General features: G+C 39.4%; 2 long non-coding RNA genes across 6 annotated transcripts; one reads left to right on the top strand and one right to left on the bottom strand.

Annotated features, from left to right (window-relative positions):
* Positions 1-413: 413 nt before the first annotated feature.
* LOC139433523 (uncharacterized) lies at positions 414-4390 on the bottom strand. Of its 4 annotated transcripts, none has more exons than XR_011642979.1 (5): positions 4311-4390; positions 1608-1835; positions 1391-1479; positions 985-1221; positions 414-547 (listed from the first exon to the last, which is right to left on the bottom strand). It is a non-coding gene; the product is annotated as an uncharacterized lncRNA (long non-coding RNA). The 4 variants fall into 4 exon arrangements; XR_011642981.1 differs by having other exon boundaries at positions 985-1122; XR_011642980.1 differs by having other exon boundaries at positions 1608-1825; positions 4311-4361.
* A 6508-nt stretch (positions 4391-10898) lies between these two features.
* LOC139433522 (uncharacterized) lies at positions 10899-12438 on the top strand. 2 transcript variants are annotated; one of them, XR_011642978.1, is made up of 3 exons: positions 10899-10977; positions 11163-11305; positions 11397-12438. It is a non-coding gene; the product is annotated as an uncharacterized lncRNA (long non-coding RNA). The 2 variants fall into 2 exon arrangements; XR_011642977.1 differs by having other exon boundaries at positions 10913-11007.
* Positions 12439-14919: the final 2481 nt, after the last annotated feature.

Below are 14919 nucleotides of genomic sequence, written 5' to 3'. Positions count from 1 at the left end.
TTAGATTCATTTCTACCATTTTCTTAAATTCATGGTAGTTTCAGTAATCCCATGGTAATTGAGGACACAAGTTATCTAAATGACTAATGTCATCTTTATGGCTTTCAGAAAGGACAGGAGATCATAAACATTGAATAGCATATCGTGCAGTTTGTCTGTGCCTTTTCCTCCGTGTTGTCCTGGTTTGCTGTGCTGCCTCCTAGTCGCCACCATGGTTTGCTGTGCTGCCTGGGGATGCTCCAATCGCTCAGAGAAAGGAGTACGAATGTATGGCTTCCCCACTGACACAGAGCGGAGGAAAAAAAATGGCTGGCTCAAGCAATTTCACGACCAACAGCAAAAAAATATGTGATGTAATTATATACAAACACTGCATTTGCACTTTTTCACCAAACGAAAACCACACCATTGGGAAAGCTTAATGTTTTGTTTAATACAAAAAAACAGGGAAAGGCTTGAAAAACACTGAGAGTTGAGACTCAGGGTGCAGGGTGAGGGTCTCAGTGCAGGTATTCAGGCTCCATTGAATCCCCCTCTGGTTCTTGTGCTGAGAGAGGGAGTAACAGACAGGAGAAAGGGTTATACACACCTATATAGCACACCTGTTGGATGGGAAATTGCCTTGGGGAGATAAGGTGTGGTCTTTGTTCCCAACTGAAGTTATGGCACTTTATTATTTGTGAGTTTAACAAAGTATGACAAATGGCATCAGTAACAGATGTGATATGAATTTCTATAAAGTTGTCTCACATTCTTGGTCATATTTTATATACAGTATGTAATGAGTATAACATGTCCAGTAAGTATAAAGTGTTTCCTAATACTGTGTATTCAACCACTATGGAATATGTATGTGGGCAGACAAAACTGAGTTGTTCTGTGTGTGAAGTAACCTCAAGTCACTCCGCAGGCACATGTTGATGCAGACCAGTTTGTCAAGAGAAAAAAGGGCAAGACTAGGCTGAGTGCAGAGGCTATACCCACCATCTTCGTGCATCGCCCTGTGGTCAAAAAGAGAAGGGCCCCTGCACCACGATTCACCCCGGGACCTGTATCTACAAAGCCCATAGCTCATGATCACAGCTGTAGGAGCCAATTAACTGTGGGTATAAAGGTAGGAACCTATGTGTGTTGGGGAGAGGTTCCGCCGGAAGGCCCATACAGTTTTTGAACACACACACAAGGAGCACACACGGAACACACACACAAGGAGCACACACACTGAGAACACACACGGAGAACACACACACACAAACACGGGATTACAAGCAAAGCAAAGGTATTGTGTAAACGGTAATATCGTGTGGTGAATATGGAAAGAAGCAAGTAAATGGAAACCAGTAAAATGGAAATAAATGGACTGTTTCAAACTGGAAACTTTGTTTCTGACCTTTATTCGGCAGCAAACTTGTGTGCGTCAATTACACCCACCAAGCGGATCCTCAGAGGCTTAAAGCGTTGGCTTAGCCTCTACAACAGCTATAGTGTGAAAGGTGACACAGGTATAATAAGTATGAACTCTTAGTAACAAAAGTAATATTTCTTATTTTTAAGTGGTATAATATTTTAAATGTTCGAAAATGTACAGTGCCATGTCTTCTACTTACATTAGTCTCAAAGATTGAGGGAAGAAGGGAAGGGATCACTGCCCTCCACCTGCCAGCACCCAGCCAGAGGCAGTAGGGCCTGGCTCATTTCGTGGCATATGCAGGCAGTGGCAAGTCCTTCCGGCATATGCCACAGAGGCCGCTACTCTGTGGTAGCTGTGGCAAGTACTTCCGGCATATGCCACAGGTGCCACAACTTGCCGAGGCATCTGCCGCTGCTGTTGAGAACTTCATAGTATGAAGTAAATACTTTAAACGAAAGTTAGTTATAAATCATATATGATCAATCATATTCTTGTATGAACCCATAATGAGAATGCTTCTTGATGGTTTTTGAATATGTATGTATGCTTACAATTTTAGTTGTTGCTGTTTGATAACTTTGCGTTTTCAAAAGAGGGTGTTGAGAGCTTCATAGTATGTTGAATACTTAAAACGAAAGTTAGGTATAATCAAATATAATCAATTATATTCTTGTATAACCCACAATGAAAATGCTTCATATTTTAGGTTTTTTTATATTTACAGCATAAACAAAACAAAGTGGTTTGTTAAGTTGAGTGTAAGGCCTATGATTTATGCCCTGCTCTCTGATAAGAGAGTAGGCAGGTTCTTTCCTCTCCTCTCACAGCAGGGAGGGGGGCTCCAGACTTAAGCAGAAACACATTGAGGCCTCAAAAAGGTGGTTATGTCATAGTCATAGAATATGTCTAGTCATGTTTTGTTTTACACAAACTTGGGAAGGTGTGTCTTATGCCAGAGCCAATAGAATATGTTGGTTGGGTATAGAGGAGGTGTTTGTGGGTTTTCTATCCGGTTTTTTGAGCATAAAAAGACTGGCTTTTTTGGATTTCGTTGGGGAGAGGGGGGGAAACCCCTGGTATACTCTCTCCCGGTAAGCTCTGGGCTTCAGAGCTGGGTTAGACGGCTCTCGGTGGTTTTATGCTGGAAAGTTAATAGAACGATCTGGAATACATGATTTTATGCTGGAAAGTTGCTATAACGATTCGGAATACATGATTTGGGTTTTATGCTGGAAAGTTAATAGAACGATCTGGAATACATGATTTTATGCTGGAAAGTTGCTATAACGATTCGGAATACATGATTTGGGTTTTATGCTGGAAAGTTAATAGAACGATCTGGAATACATGATTTTATGCTGGAAAGTTGCTATAACGATTCGGAATACATGATTTGGGTTTTATGCTGGAAAGTTAATAGAACGATCTGGAATACATGATTTTATGCTGGAAAGTTGCTATAACGATTCGGAATACATGATTTGGGTTTTATGCTGGAAAGTTAATAGAACGATCTGGAATACATGATTTTATGCTGGAAAGTTGCTATAACGATTCGGAATACATGATTTGGGTTTTATGCTGGAAAGTTAATAGAACGATCTGGAATACATGATTTTATGCTGGAAAGTTGCTATAACGATTCGGAATACATGATTTGGGTTTTATGCTGGAAAGTTAATAGAACGATCTGGAATACATGATTTTATGCTGGAAAGTTGCTATAACGATTCGGAATACATGATTTGGGTTTTATGCTGGAAAGTTAATAGAACGATCTGGAATACATGATTTTATGCTGGAAAGTTGCTATAACGATTCGGAATACATGATTTGGGTTTTATGCTGGAAAGTTAATAGAACGATCTGGAATACATGATTTTATGCTGGAAAGTTGCTATAACGATTCGGAATACATGATTTGGGTTTTATGCTGGAAAGTTAATAGAACGATCTGGAATACATGATTTTATGCTGGAAAGTTGCTATAACGATTCGGAATACATGATTTGGGCTTTTGAAATGAATATGAATTAAGGTTTTAGATAAAAAATATATAACCCCATTTTGATATGTTTTGTATGATTATAATGTGTTAAAAGGTAAAGACTCTGTACTGGTTTGGACCTATTATTTTTTCTTCAAATAAACTGATCTCACCTTTTGGATTGGGACAATAAAAGGGAAAATCTGTGCTCTCCTCTCCTGCTTCAAAGGTAAGATTGCACCCTGCCACACACATGTTTAGGTAGGAACACACCCCATTTACTGATACCAAAATCCTTCGGGATCGCTTAAACAGATTAAAAAGAGTTGTCTGAATAGAAACAGCAGTTAATTGAACCTGGTTCTTCGGGGAGTTAATAGAGGTGAGATCTTGCTGACGTTTGGTGGATCTGAGCCAAGCAGTACACTTACATAGACTCAGTAACTTCGGTCGGGTCAATTAGTGAGGTCAAAGTAATTTACCGGAATAAATTAATCGGGACCTCACCTCATACTCTAAACACTGCTCAACGGGAGTTGCCACAAGATGCCAGAGTAAGAGAACGTTTACGGTAGCTGCCACTCACCTTCCGTGGCAAATGCTGCTATTTAAACCCGTATTTATCGTGTAAAATGTCGCTGTTTTGGCATGACTTTATCGAACTGATCTGTACACAGGACTGATGTGCGATCTCTAGTTTTCAAAAAGATTTTCATCATTTCTATTCAATTTTACAATTTTACCGGTTAAACGGATTGTACAGTACTTTTTACAGTATTACGGGTTCCACAGATGAAATTTTTTTATGGATTTTTTGTCAAAGCATTTAAGATATTCATTGCTATCGGGATGTTTAGAGCATTCCATGGAATATAACAAAAAGTGTATCTCGAGCCGGTTTCTCAAACTTACCTACCCCACCTTTAAATGTTTCCTCCACAGCTTACAGAACAATTCCTTTTCAAACTCAACAGAATGAAGACATACAGTTTGCAGTCTCTTAAACTGTGAGATAGCCACGCCCTTTACTAGATAACCATGCATGCCAACAAAGAAATACAAAAGGAAGAATTTTACAGCATTTCTCAAGCAATAATTTCCCCTTAGGTCTGCCGTTTAATATCTATTTAATGTTGTTATAAATTGCTTTTATTACTGGCTAGTACAGTAAAAGTTATTTTGCCTTTCATCTGAAACATTCCTTTGCTGCAACACTAATCATTTTCCTAGCCATAGCTGACAGGAATCAAGCATGTATAAGCCACATTGCTACACATATTACAATTACTTATTATATATTATATATTATATTACGTATATAGACTCTTCTTGCACTATTTATATTCTATTGTATTTATATTTACTTGCACTATTGTATCTGTTTTATTGTGTTGCACTGTTGGAGGAGCCTGTGACCTAAGATGTTGACATATCTGCACTATGTACAAATGACAAAAAAAGCCTTGAATCTGTTTTTTTATTATCCTTATCAGGTTATGTATTACAAAGGTCGAAAACGGTATTAGTTTATGGATGCAAGTTGTTGCTGACAAAGCAAAACATGAGAACTGTGCAACTTTTGTCTAGTGAACATGTTGTGCTGTTCTCTGATGTTAGGTTAATCTTTCACGGCAAAACATGAATTCACATTTAACAGGTCACCCTTATAACAGTAATAACGGAAACCTGTCTCTGTCTAGACAAATGCCAGAAATGACTTTAGCCATATCCAGTCTGAAAGTTCACTAAGTCATAAGGTCATGTTATTTATTACTTTGGCTAAAACAATGTTGGGAATGCAAAAGCTTGTTGTCTGGTCACTTGCATTTCCACAATACACAGCGTTAAATGTGTGTGGTTTTTTGCATTAAAAAAGGTAACAGACCTTTTGCATTCTATCATGAAATTAATGTATGAAATGAAAAAAAAGTTGCAACAGTTATTTGACATTTTACAAAACGTGTGTTATTAAATATCATTCTAAGGATCTTTTCTGATTCCCTTTTAAGTTTTCATTCAACCATTTCAGTTACAAAATAGATGTTTGGGAAAATGAAAGAGTGATGTTTTCAAATAGCTAAAAATGTGTTAAACAATGAGAAATGTTAACAGTACTAACACAATTCAAAAGCAATATTCACATATAACTTTCATTGATGAAGTGCTTGATTGTCAAAGTGGACTTTCAAGATGTTCCAATCGTATTATTTCTTTTCCAGTGCATGGACACCTGTTATAAAGCCATAAAAAGGAAGAAAAACATTACTGGCTGCACGGTAAGGACTGTGGTTTCAAGTCAGGACATTCATGCTGTGTGATAATAGTGCTCAACAGTTCATGCAGTGGCGGCCGGCCCATAGGGGCGCTAGGGGCGCCGCCCCACCTCTTGCCAGATAAAATAAAATAAATTAAAAAAAATATTAAATAAAAAAAAAAATATTTCAAAAAAATATATATTTTATATTTTAATTTTTAATGAACAAGGTAAATATCATACAATTGGTATCACAAAAATGTATAATCTACAATACAATCTCGTTTAAAATTGTGTTACGATGTCTAAAGTTACTGATAAGTCACCTGTTTCCTGCCTGGCCTTGCCCATGGCATTAGTTTATCATTACCGGGCAGAGCCCCCGAGCGAAACAGCAGCAACCAGCACGTTGCAAAAGTCTCAATAGTAAACTGTGCCGCCGAACAGGCTTGGAATTTCATCATTTTAGGGGCAAGGCCATTTGGCCTTCCCGTTCACATTTTTTTTAAGGGCACAAAGGCCACATGACAGGGCACAAAGGCTGTTTGGTTAAATTACGCTGGTCAATCAACATGACTGAAAAGTGTAGCACTAACGTCAACACCAGTCGTTTTACAAACGGCTGAATAGCAACAGTGTTTCTTAAACGTATACGTTAAGTTCAGCCATAAACCACATAAGTCAGTCAGGGGTAGACAGTAAGGGTAAAATTGTATTGTCACTGGCCCCACCATTGTAACCAATGGCCCGGACCATTCGTCCACTAACTACATTAATACTTGTACTACAACATTGTAATCATCAGTTCTTCCTCATTTTCCTCAATTGTTCATATTTGGTTTATTAAAATAATGATATTGTGGTCATTGTTAAAAAATGTCTGCTATTATTATGAGTATTATTATTTGTATAATGCACTTTCTGCCTTCCTGTCATTAGGAGTTAGACATGTAATGGCTATATGTAATTGATTTGATTATAACCTTCATTATCCTAAACTGGTGGGACATTTCGCCAATACCTTTTATATTGTCTACTCTTCACTTACTTGTCAGCATAGGTCGGCATTGATGTACAGAGCCGACAGAAGACCTTGTTTATACTGGCATCATATTGAGAGGTGCAGTGACGCGTCCTGAAACCAGGAAGTAAGCTGCTGGTTCCCTCCACAAAAAGCAATGGAATTTCTCCACAGGGTTTTGGAAAATAGCTGGAAATAAGGTCTGTGGAAAACAAACCTGTTTGATAAATGCACGTTTTGTTCAGCCGGATAATCTCCACATGTCTACCCTACTTTTATAATTTTCGAATCATAAATCTAATCGATAGATTATAAAAGGGTTTTAGGACGCGGCACTGCAGCCAACTCCCTGTCACTCCTTTAACTCCTCCGGTGACTTTCTTTTATTTGAAGATTTTTTTTGCACGGCGCTTGGCCGGTTACCGCTCGTATTAAAACCATTTTGGCGAATGGTTAGGTGGCACGATAGTCTGTAGTGAAGAAGGAGCGCCCTCCCGCTCACGGGAGCCTGCTCGCGCTGTGCTCCGCAGCAAACAGCTGTTTGCTGCGGAGCACATCCGAGCAGCAAACAGCTGTTTGCTTTTCCCCCCAACAACGACAACCAACTCACGAAACGCTATGTTGTAGCGTTGATAAACGAAACAATTTAACTAAATTGCTAGTCAAAATACCAATACCACAGGACATTTTTTTTTACTTTTGACAGGGGCACAAAGGCCAATTTGGCCGTGAATTGCATTTTTTTTAACAGGGCATCACAGCCAAAGTGCCGTCGTGGCCGTCGTGAAATTCCCACCCTGCCGCCGAAACATAATTTCAGCCAATCAGCGGCGTCAAATATTTTGGTCACTTGGGCGCTCACGTTGGCGCCCATGTTGCTTACGTGCGTTGACGTGAGTTGTTTTTTAGACTCGTGAGTGACCAAGGTGACGCAGTATTTGGATGAGAATGGTGTGCAGGTGGAGTCGCCGGAACCTCGGTCCGCCCAAGAGCTACTCTCCAATCCTTTTGAAAGGAGAAGTTTGGGAGATAAATTGATACTTAAAGACCTTGGACCGGACCAACCCGATTTGTATATATCACAGCAAGCTCGTGAAAAAGACAAAACGTATCAACAAGGCTTCTCACATGGCTAGCTGGATGCAAACAGGTAAATGCTATCTTTTGTTTCACATGCTTGCTCTTCAAACAGCCGGGGACAGATACGATCTGTTCAGAAACTAGACAAAAGTTAAACAAGTACAAACCACAGACTGTCTGTGTCATGGAGAATACAGTCGCTGGTTTATTTATGTCTGTAGGCCGTTGTTGTGAGTGTGGACGGTCGGAGCATATATAGCGTTAGCTTAGCCAAGCTCCATTCAGGAAACAAGCATTCTAAAAGGTTTTTCGCCTGCCGTCTGTCTGCAGACTTGTCAAAGCATTAATTCATGGTTTTTACTAACCGGTATCAGTATGTTGTTACGTCGGCATCATTTAGAAACGTGTATTACCATTTAATCACGGTAAAATATGTTCATGTTGTTGTAGTTGTAGCTCCCGAGCCAGCGCGTCTTGTTTGAATGATGCGAGTAAACACAGCTGGCAGCTGCGGCGAAACTCGAGCGACTAGAGCGATGCGATAGGAGCGTTTAGAGCGAAGCGAATATTCGCATCGCGTCCGGTCTGAACGCAGCATTAAAGCGAGCTCCGCGCTGCACTGGAAATGCGCCATTACATCACAAGAAGTCCTAATTTAAGGGGTCATTTCTCCCAAAAAAAAAATTGTACTCACTCTATCAATAGCCCCACCAAAAATATTTTCCACCAGCCGCCACTGAGTTCATGTATTAGGATAATTTCAATCCTACTGGAATCAAGAATTATTTGGCTTTTTTGCATTAAAACGCTTTTTGTCAGTATAGTATGCCAAGTAAAAAGGAACATATTTAAGAGTGTAACAGTAAGTCAAATGAATAATGTTTTAAAATGTGAATTCTGTTTAATAAGTACCCCATAGTTATTAAATGTGTTAACCAGCATTTATTACTTCATATCTAAAAATGAGCTTGGCATTAACCTGTTAAACCCCGGGGACCCTGTTTTTTTTTTTCACGACACTGTGTCTCAGGGGATCTTAATATTTAAGAACCTATTAATGTGTTATACCAGATTAACGGAAATAATCTCAGCTAACTGACAATACAAACCATTTTTACCAAAACAAAACACAAGTCTCATAAGAAGCATCTAAATGGGTCCGTGTACTTTTTGTCAGTTTGATTTTTCGTTTAAACCAAAAGCCAAAAAACGGAAATACCAGCCTTTTTTCGGTTTTTCGTTTTTGATTTAAAACGAAAAAACGGAAAACCAAAGCCATTTTTCCGTTTTTGTTGTCTGAATCAAAAGACAGATAACGAGAAAACATAATTAAAAAAAGGTAAGTGTACGTTTTGATTTTTCGTTTTAACCAAAAAATGAAAATACCAGCCTTTTTTCGTTTTAAATCAAAAACGAAAAAACGTGAAACCAAAGCCGTTTCCCCGTTGCTGTTGTGTGAATCAAAAAACGGATAACAAGAAGACCTAATAAAAAAAACGGTCTGATTTTGGTTTTTGATAACAACTTCATTCAATGTTCAATGAAGAAAAGCAGTCCGGTGGACCGGAAGTTAAAGAACATATTTCAAAATAAAAGACACGAGGATATAATGACATTGCTGTAAGAGACCCAGAAGTCTGACGACCCCCCTGCTTCCGGCACCCATGCTGACAAGGATACGTTTATTTCTGCATTCACATGCAGATATGCGTTTATAGAGATTAATACTTGTATGCAAGCTCTGTGCATAACTTTATTTCGCTGACTTCCGGTTTGTACGACTTCCGGTTTGTACTGTGTCGGCAAATCCAGTGTCCAGCTTGTCGCTGTGTGACAACCATTGAACAACGTCATGTTTGTTGCAAACCTGCAAGATTTACCTGTGACAAATGTCAGCGATGTGAACAGAACTGTCACCCTACTTTCACCTGCACCCAGCAGCAAGCGGGAGAACGATATCTCATACAGTTCACACAGTAATGGAACAGTTGTTAAGCATTATTTTGTGCAACTAGTCTCTACATTATGAATTTGATGTTTGTCTAAACTGCTAAGAAGCTGACAGCTGAGTTAGAACAGAAAGACATGCAGGCCATAATCACTAGACGCTCAAAAGAGTGTGTGTAAGGCTTACATGATCTGAATTGAAACACTGTCCATTAGTTGATTAATAAACAAGACATTCAAGTCAAAGTTTTAGGCATTTGCATTTGTAGCATGCTGTAAATATGGACTATGAAAGAACACATGCAATGTGGAAACACACAAATAGGTTTATTCTCAATACTCATAACAGTATCAGGGACAATGACTTTACTGAGAGTGAAGATGACATGAACATATAGTTACTGTATGGCACTGAAGACAAAATACAGTATATTGCATTTACCTCTTCCTCTAATTCTCTCTCCAAAAGTGGCCTCCATTGTTGTGCACAACAAAGTGTTCAAGCTCAGGTTTTTAAGTGATATCATTGGTTACATGGCTTTTAACATGTGCATTCTGGGGGCAGGGGCTTGATAATTGAGTGTGGTATTTCAGTGGCAGTGTTTAGTAAACAACACACAGGCTGTCGGTTTTGAATAACGTGTCTAATGTAAATAAGAGTGTGTAGTTATTTGGTCAATCCAGTGTCCAGCTTGTCGCTGTGTGACAACGTCATGTTTGTTGCGATACCTACAAGATTGACCTGTGACAAATGTCAGCGATGTAAACAGAAATGTCGACCTACTTTCACCTGCACCCAGCAGCAAGCGGGAGACATGTTTCATGTTGTACTTGTGAAGTTACGTCTACAATTAGGAGGGTGAGTAATTAAGCTTTTATTTCTGTAACGTTAAACTTATTGTTTTTCTTCAACAAGTTTGACTACATTGAAAGACAGAGGAGGGACATTATGTCCATTCTTAATGAACATACTATGTATTTGTGTATGTGTCAGGGTGTTATGCTCCAGGTCCATGAGGACAGGCCCCACAGTGAGGTCAGGATGAAGTGTTACTGTCTTAGTTACCGTCTGGTTCAACATGTTCCTGGGGACTCGGCTCACTTCAGACAGGTTAGACACAGCCAATAGTAAATGATCAACTTTAATATAACTAGCACAAGTTAGCTACTCACCAGAAATGGACTGACTGGTATGTGTGTGCTTCACAGAGGTCACAGTTGTGTTTTGTTCCTGTGCTGTTGTTAAAGAGTTATTTTTCTTCGTTCATAGTGTAAAAGTAAATCAATTCATATCTGTATAAGAAGTTGTAAGTATAGAAAAGAACAAAGTCGTATAGGAACAAAGATATGACTTATTTTTTACTCCTTAAAATAGCACAATGTTATTAAACCAAAATGTTACCCTAAAAGAAATAATACAAAGCAAACTGAATACCTATTTATTTTGTTTCTCTTCTTACAGGTGGGGCTGAAAGACTCGACCCCCGTTGAGCTGGAGCATCATGGCTGCAGGTGTGGCGTCTCTCCTGCTCCAGTCACATGACTCCCAGTGGGTCCCCAGTACTCAGCTGTACAGAGCAGCAGTGGTACAAACCAAGAACTATGGCAAGTCTGAGAATAATGTCATTGCAATTCAAATGCTAAAACTACACACTCATCATGTCTCATCATTTCTATATCTTGCTTAAACCCACAGTGTGTAAAACCAGGCCCGGAAGAGAACATGGCTGGGATGTCCACAAATCCAAAGCAGAGAACAATGTCAGAGAGAGTAAAGTGAGAGATTAGTAGTTATGTGAAAGTAAGCTATGCACACAGAATAGTTGATGTGTTGATGTCTCTGAGAGCTGAGAGCTGCTGGATCTGTCTGCCCTCAAAGTGCCAGGGATCTACAAGGACTTCACCGCTGCTTCTGCACCATAGGTATCCCCGTGAGGTGCCACTGGTGGACTCTGCTCTCGGTAAAGTTCAAGCAGGCAGTCCCTTGTCACCTGAACATCACCATGACAGCTAGAAGTCACACTGCTGCCCACCACCATGCTCCACCACCATGCTCCAACACCATGCTCTACCACCATGCTCCACCACCATGCTCCACCAACATGCTCCACCACGGCCAGATCTACCACTGTCTGGCTACAGACTACAACCATCTGCATGCGTTTTTTGTTGTTGCAACAGCTGCCCTTAAGGGGATAGTTCTGGTCTTTTGAAGTGGGGTAGTGTGTGGTGTATATCTATAATCAGTGTATTACCTACAGTAGACCAGTGGAGAAACATATAGGAGCATAGCCATGTACTGCTGAGGACGTGGGCAGAAGCAACATTTATTTTATTCACCCAAAAAAGCTATATCAGTTTAAGTGTACGTTATTTAATGTTAAATATAACGATTTTTTTTCAGGTGGGCCTTCATTTTTGGGTGGATAAAATAGGTTTTGCTGCCGTGTTTTTAGAAAAATGTTATTATTTGTGGCCTATTACAGCTTTGTGCAATTACCAAGACACAAACTGGTACTTTTGGCACAATTATTAAACTCAAGTTGCCTTTCATCTATTGAACAGATATGGGTTAGCCCTACTAACCCTACACCCAGAATGCACATGTTAAAATGATATCACTTAGAAACCTGAGCTTGAACACTTTGTTGTGCACAACAACGGAGGCCAATATTGGAGAGAGAGTTAGAGGAAGAGGTAAATGCAATATACTGTATTTTGTCTTCAGTACCATTCTATGTTCATGTCATCTTCACTCTCAGTAATGTCATTGTGTCTGATACTGTTATGAGTATTGAGAATAAACCTATTTGTGTGTTTCCACATTGCATGTGTTCATTCATAGTCCATATTTACAGCGTGCTACAAATGAAAATGCCTAAAACTTTGACTTGAATGTCTTGTTTATTAATCAACTAATGGACAGTGTACTGTAGGCTAGGGAAGGCTAAGCCTTCCCAAATATTTGTGTCACTGCATCCTGGTAAAATAAAAATATGATGTTTGTGTCTTTGACATTAGCGCTGCTATGCAGCCACCTGTGCCCTGTACTACAAAGCCAGTTCAACAGACCCTGGATACGTTTGAGTTATCTTAACTAACCCTAACAAACGCGCTCTCGCTAAGCGGTCCTACGACGCTGGTTATCAACTCGGTAAATCAAGCCAGAGTTTCTTTCTCCAGCTGAGAGCGTGTTCAAATGAAAGAGGCGGGGTTAGCAACATTTGACCAATCAGAAACAGGAACAAGTGTAGCCTACAGCGCAGCGTCATACTTCATTAATGAAAAGTAAACTAATATTAGACAAATATGAACTTTAAACATCCATGACTTAAACATATTATCCAGGATCAAAGCCACAGAGCTGCACCTGCAAGGTGAATATAGCTGGTAACAGAAAAAGTGTTTGAATGCGTACATTAACAGTTTTATGATATCACTGCCCCGTCTAAGACACGAGTGGATCTGTCTTTAATTACATTTGACTTGAGTGTTTCGTCAAACCTAATGTGTTGCTTAAAATAATACTTCTGCATACAGCATGTGACAATGTAAGTGATGCACGGCCAGATACGGCTCGAGAAGCTGACTCAGATAAGGAAATATATGATATAGTCTAGTATGATATTATATGATCGATGATCTGATTGATGATGTGATATGAATGATAAGTGCGACACGTCGGCATCTTAATTTCCTGTATAGGCCTACTTAATAGATTTAAACTCCGCACACTGAGCTCTGATCAGGCGGTGCTTTCACTGAGTTGATCTCTTTTCTATAGATGCCGGAGTCAGGCAGCGTCAGGTAAAACAAGTTATTTAGCCTTCCCAAACCTGAGCCTCACGCGCCACCTATGGCGATAGTTCTTATCTTATCTTGCAGGTATGCAACAAACATGACGCTGTCACCAGTCTATGGTTGTCACACAGCGGCAAGCTGGACACTGGATTTACCGACACAGTACAAACCGGAAGTCAGCTAAATAAAGTTATGCACAGTGCTTGCATACTTGTATTGATCTCTATAAACGCATATCTGCATGTGAATGCAGAGATAAACTTATCCTCGTCAGACTTCTGGGTGCCAGGATTGAACTTTTACAGCATATCCTTGTGTCTTTTATTTTGAAATATGTTCTTTAACTTCCGGTCCACCGGACTGCTTTTCTTCATTCTTCAATACAAAACGGAAAATTGAATGAAGTTGTTATCAAAAACCAAAATCAGACCGTTTGTTATTATTTTTTCTGCCAATAGTTATTCGTGAGTGAGATCGATCCTGTTGGACTCAGTAGCCTACTAGTGAAACTACTCCCACAACAAGTACTATGAAGTACTTCTGTGTACTTTTCGAGTAATCCTCTGTCAATGTCCCCTCCTGAGAACAAGAATGCATGTTTCTCTGCTATTTTGAATCAGCGTTAAAACACCTTTCTTCATTGTTGGACAGAGTATTTTAAGAGGATGGTAGACATGATATCAGCAATACCTCCAGTCAGTAGTCTGGCAGCAGCATTTTTACTCCTTGGAAAGTCTTGCCCGCTATTTAAATTGACTATGATTGAAGTTAATAACAATATTGATATTATATAGATATCTAGATATAGCATATTTGATGCAGTCTTTCTGAACACTTTTAAAATAAAATACTGCAAATTAAGAATATTTGTAATAGTGCCTTATCCCTCTATGGCATGACTTTTTATTTTGGGAGGATAAACAATGTTTCACCATGTGTTTTAGGGGCTTAGGGGTCAATGATATTATATCAATTATAACATGTGACATGTGGTTGGTTTGTTGCCTCAGGGCCACAATGATATAATACGAGGGTATTGAAACACCAAGGATTTCTACAATTCAGAAGAAATAGAAAAAACAACTCTATATGAATTCAAAAGGTTTTCTTTGTGTGTGTATGTGCGTGTGTATGTGTGGGTGTGTGTGTGTATGTGTGTGTGTGTGTGTGTGTTTCTGTCTGTGCTTCTGTACTTCCTCTAAGAAGAAATGACAGTATGTGAGACAGTGACCCTTTTAGCGGCTGGATTTCCAGTGAAAGAACCACACACGAGAGGAGGTAGAGTTGCACACCATAGTGTCTTTATTTCACACACTACCATAAAGAACAGCCAGCCAGCATGGAGGTGTTCAACCATCTCCTCCGACTGAAGACTGGCTCTTTTATAGAGGATCTTATTGGGAGAAACCATTCACAGG

This window comes from Pseudochaenichthys georgianus, unplaced genomic scaffold (genome assembly GCF_902827115.2).
Source record: "Pseudochaenichthys georgianus unplaced genomic scaffold, fPseGeo1.2 scaffold_569_arrow_ctg1, whole genome shotgun sequence".
In the NCBI taxonomy this organism is placed as follows: Eukaryota; Metazoa; Chordata; class Actinopteri; order Perciformes; family Channichthyidae; genus Pseudochaenichthys; species Pseudochaenichthys georgianus.
This window is presented reverse-complemented; position numbering and strand designations above follow the sequence as displayed.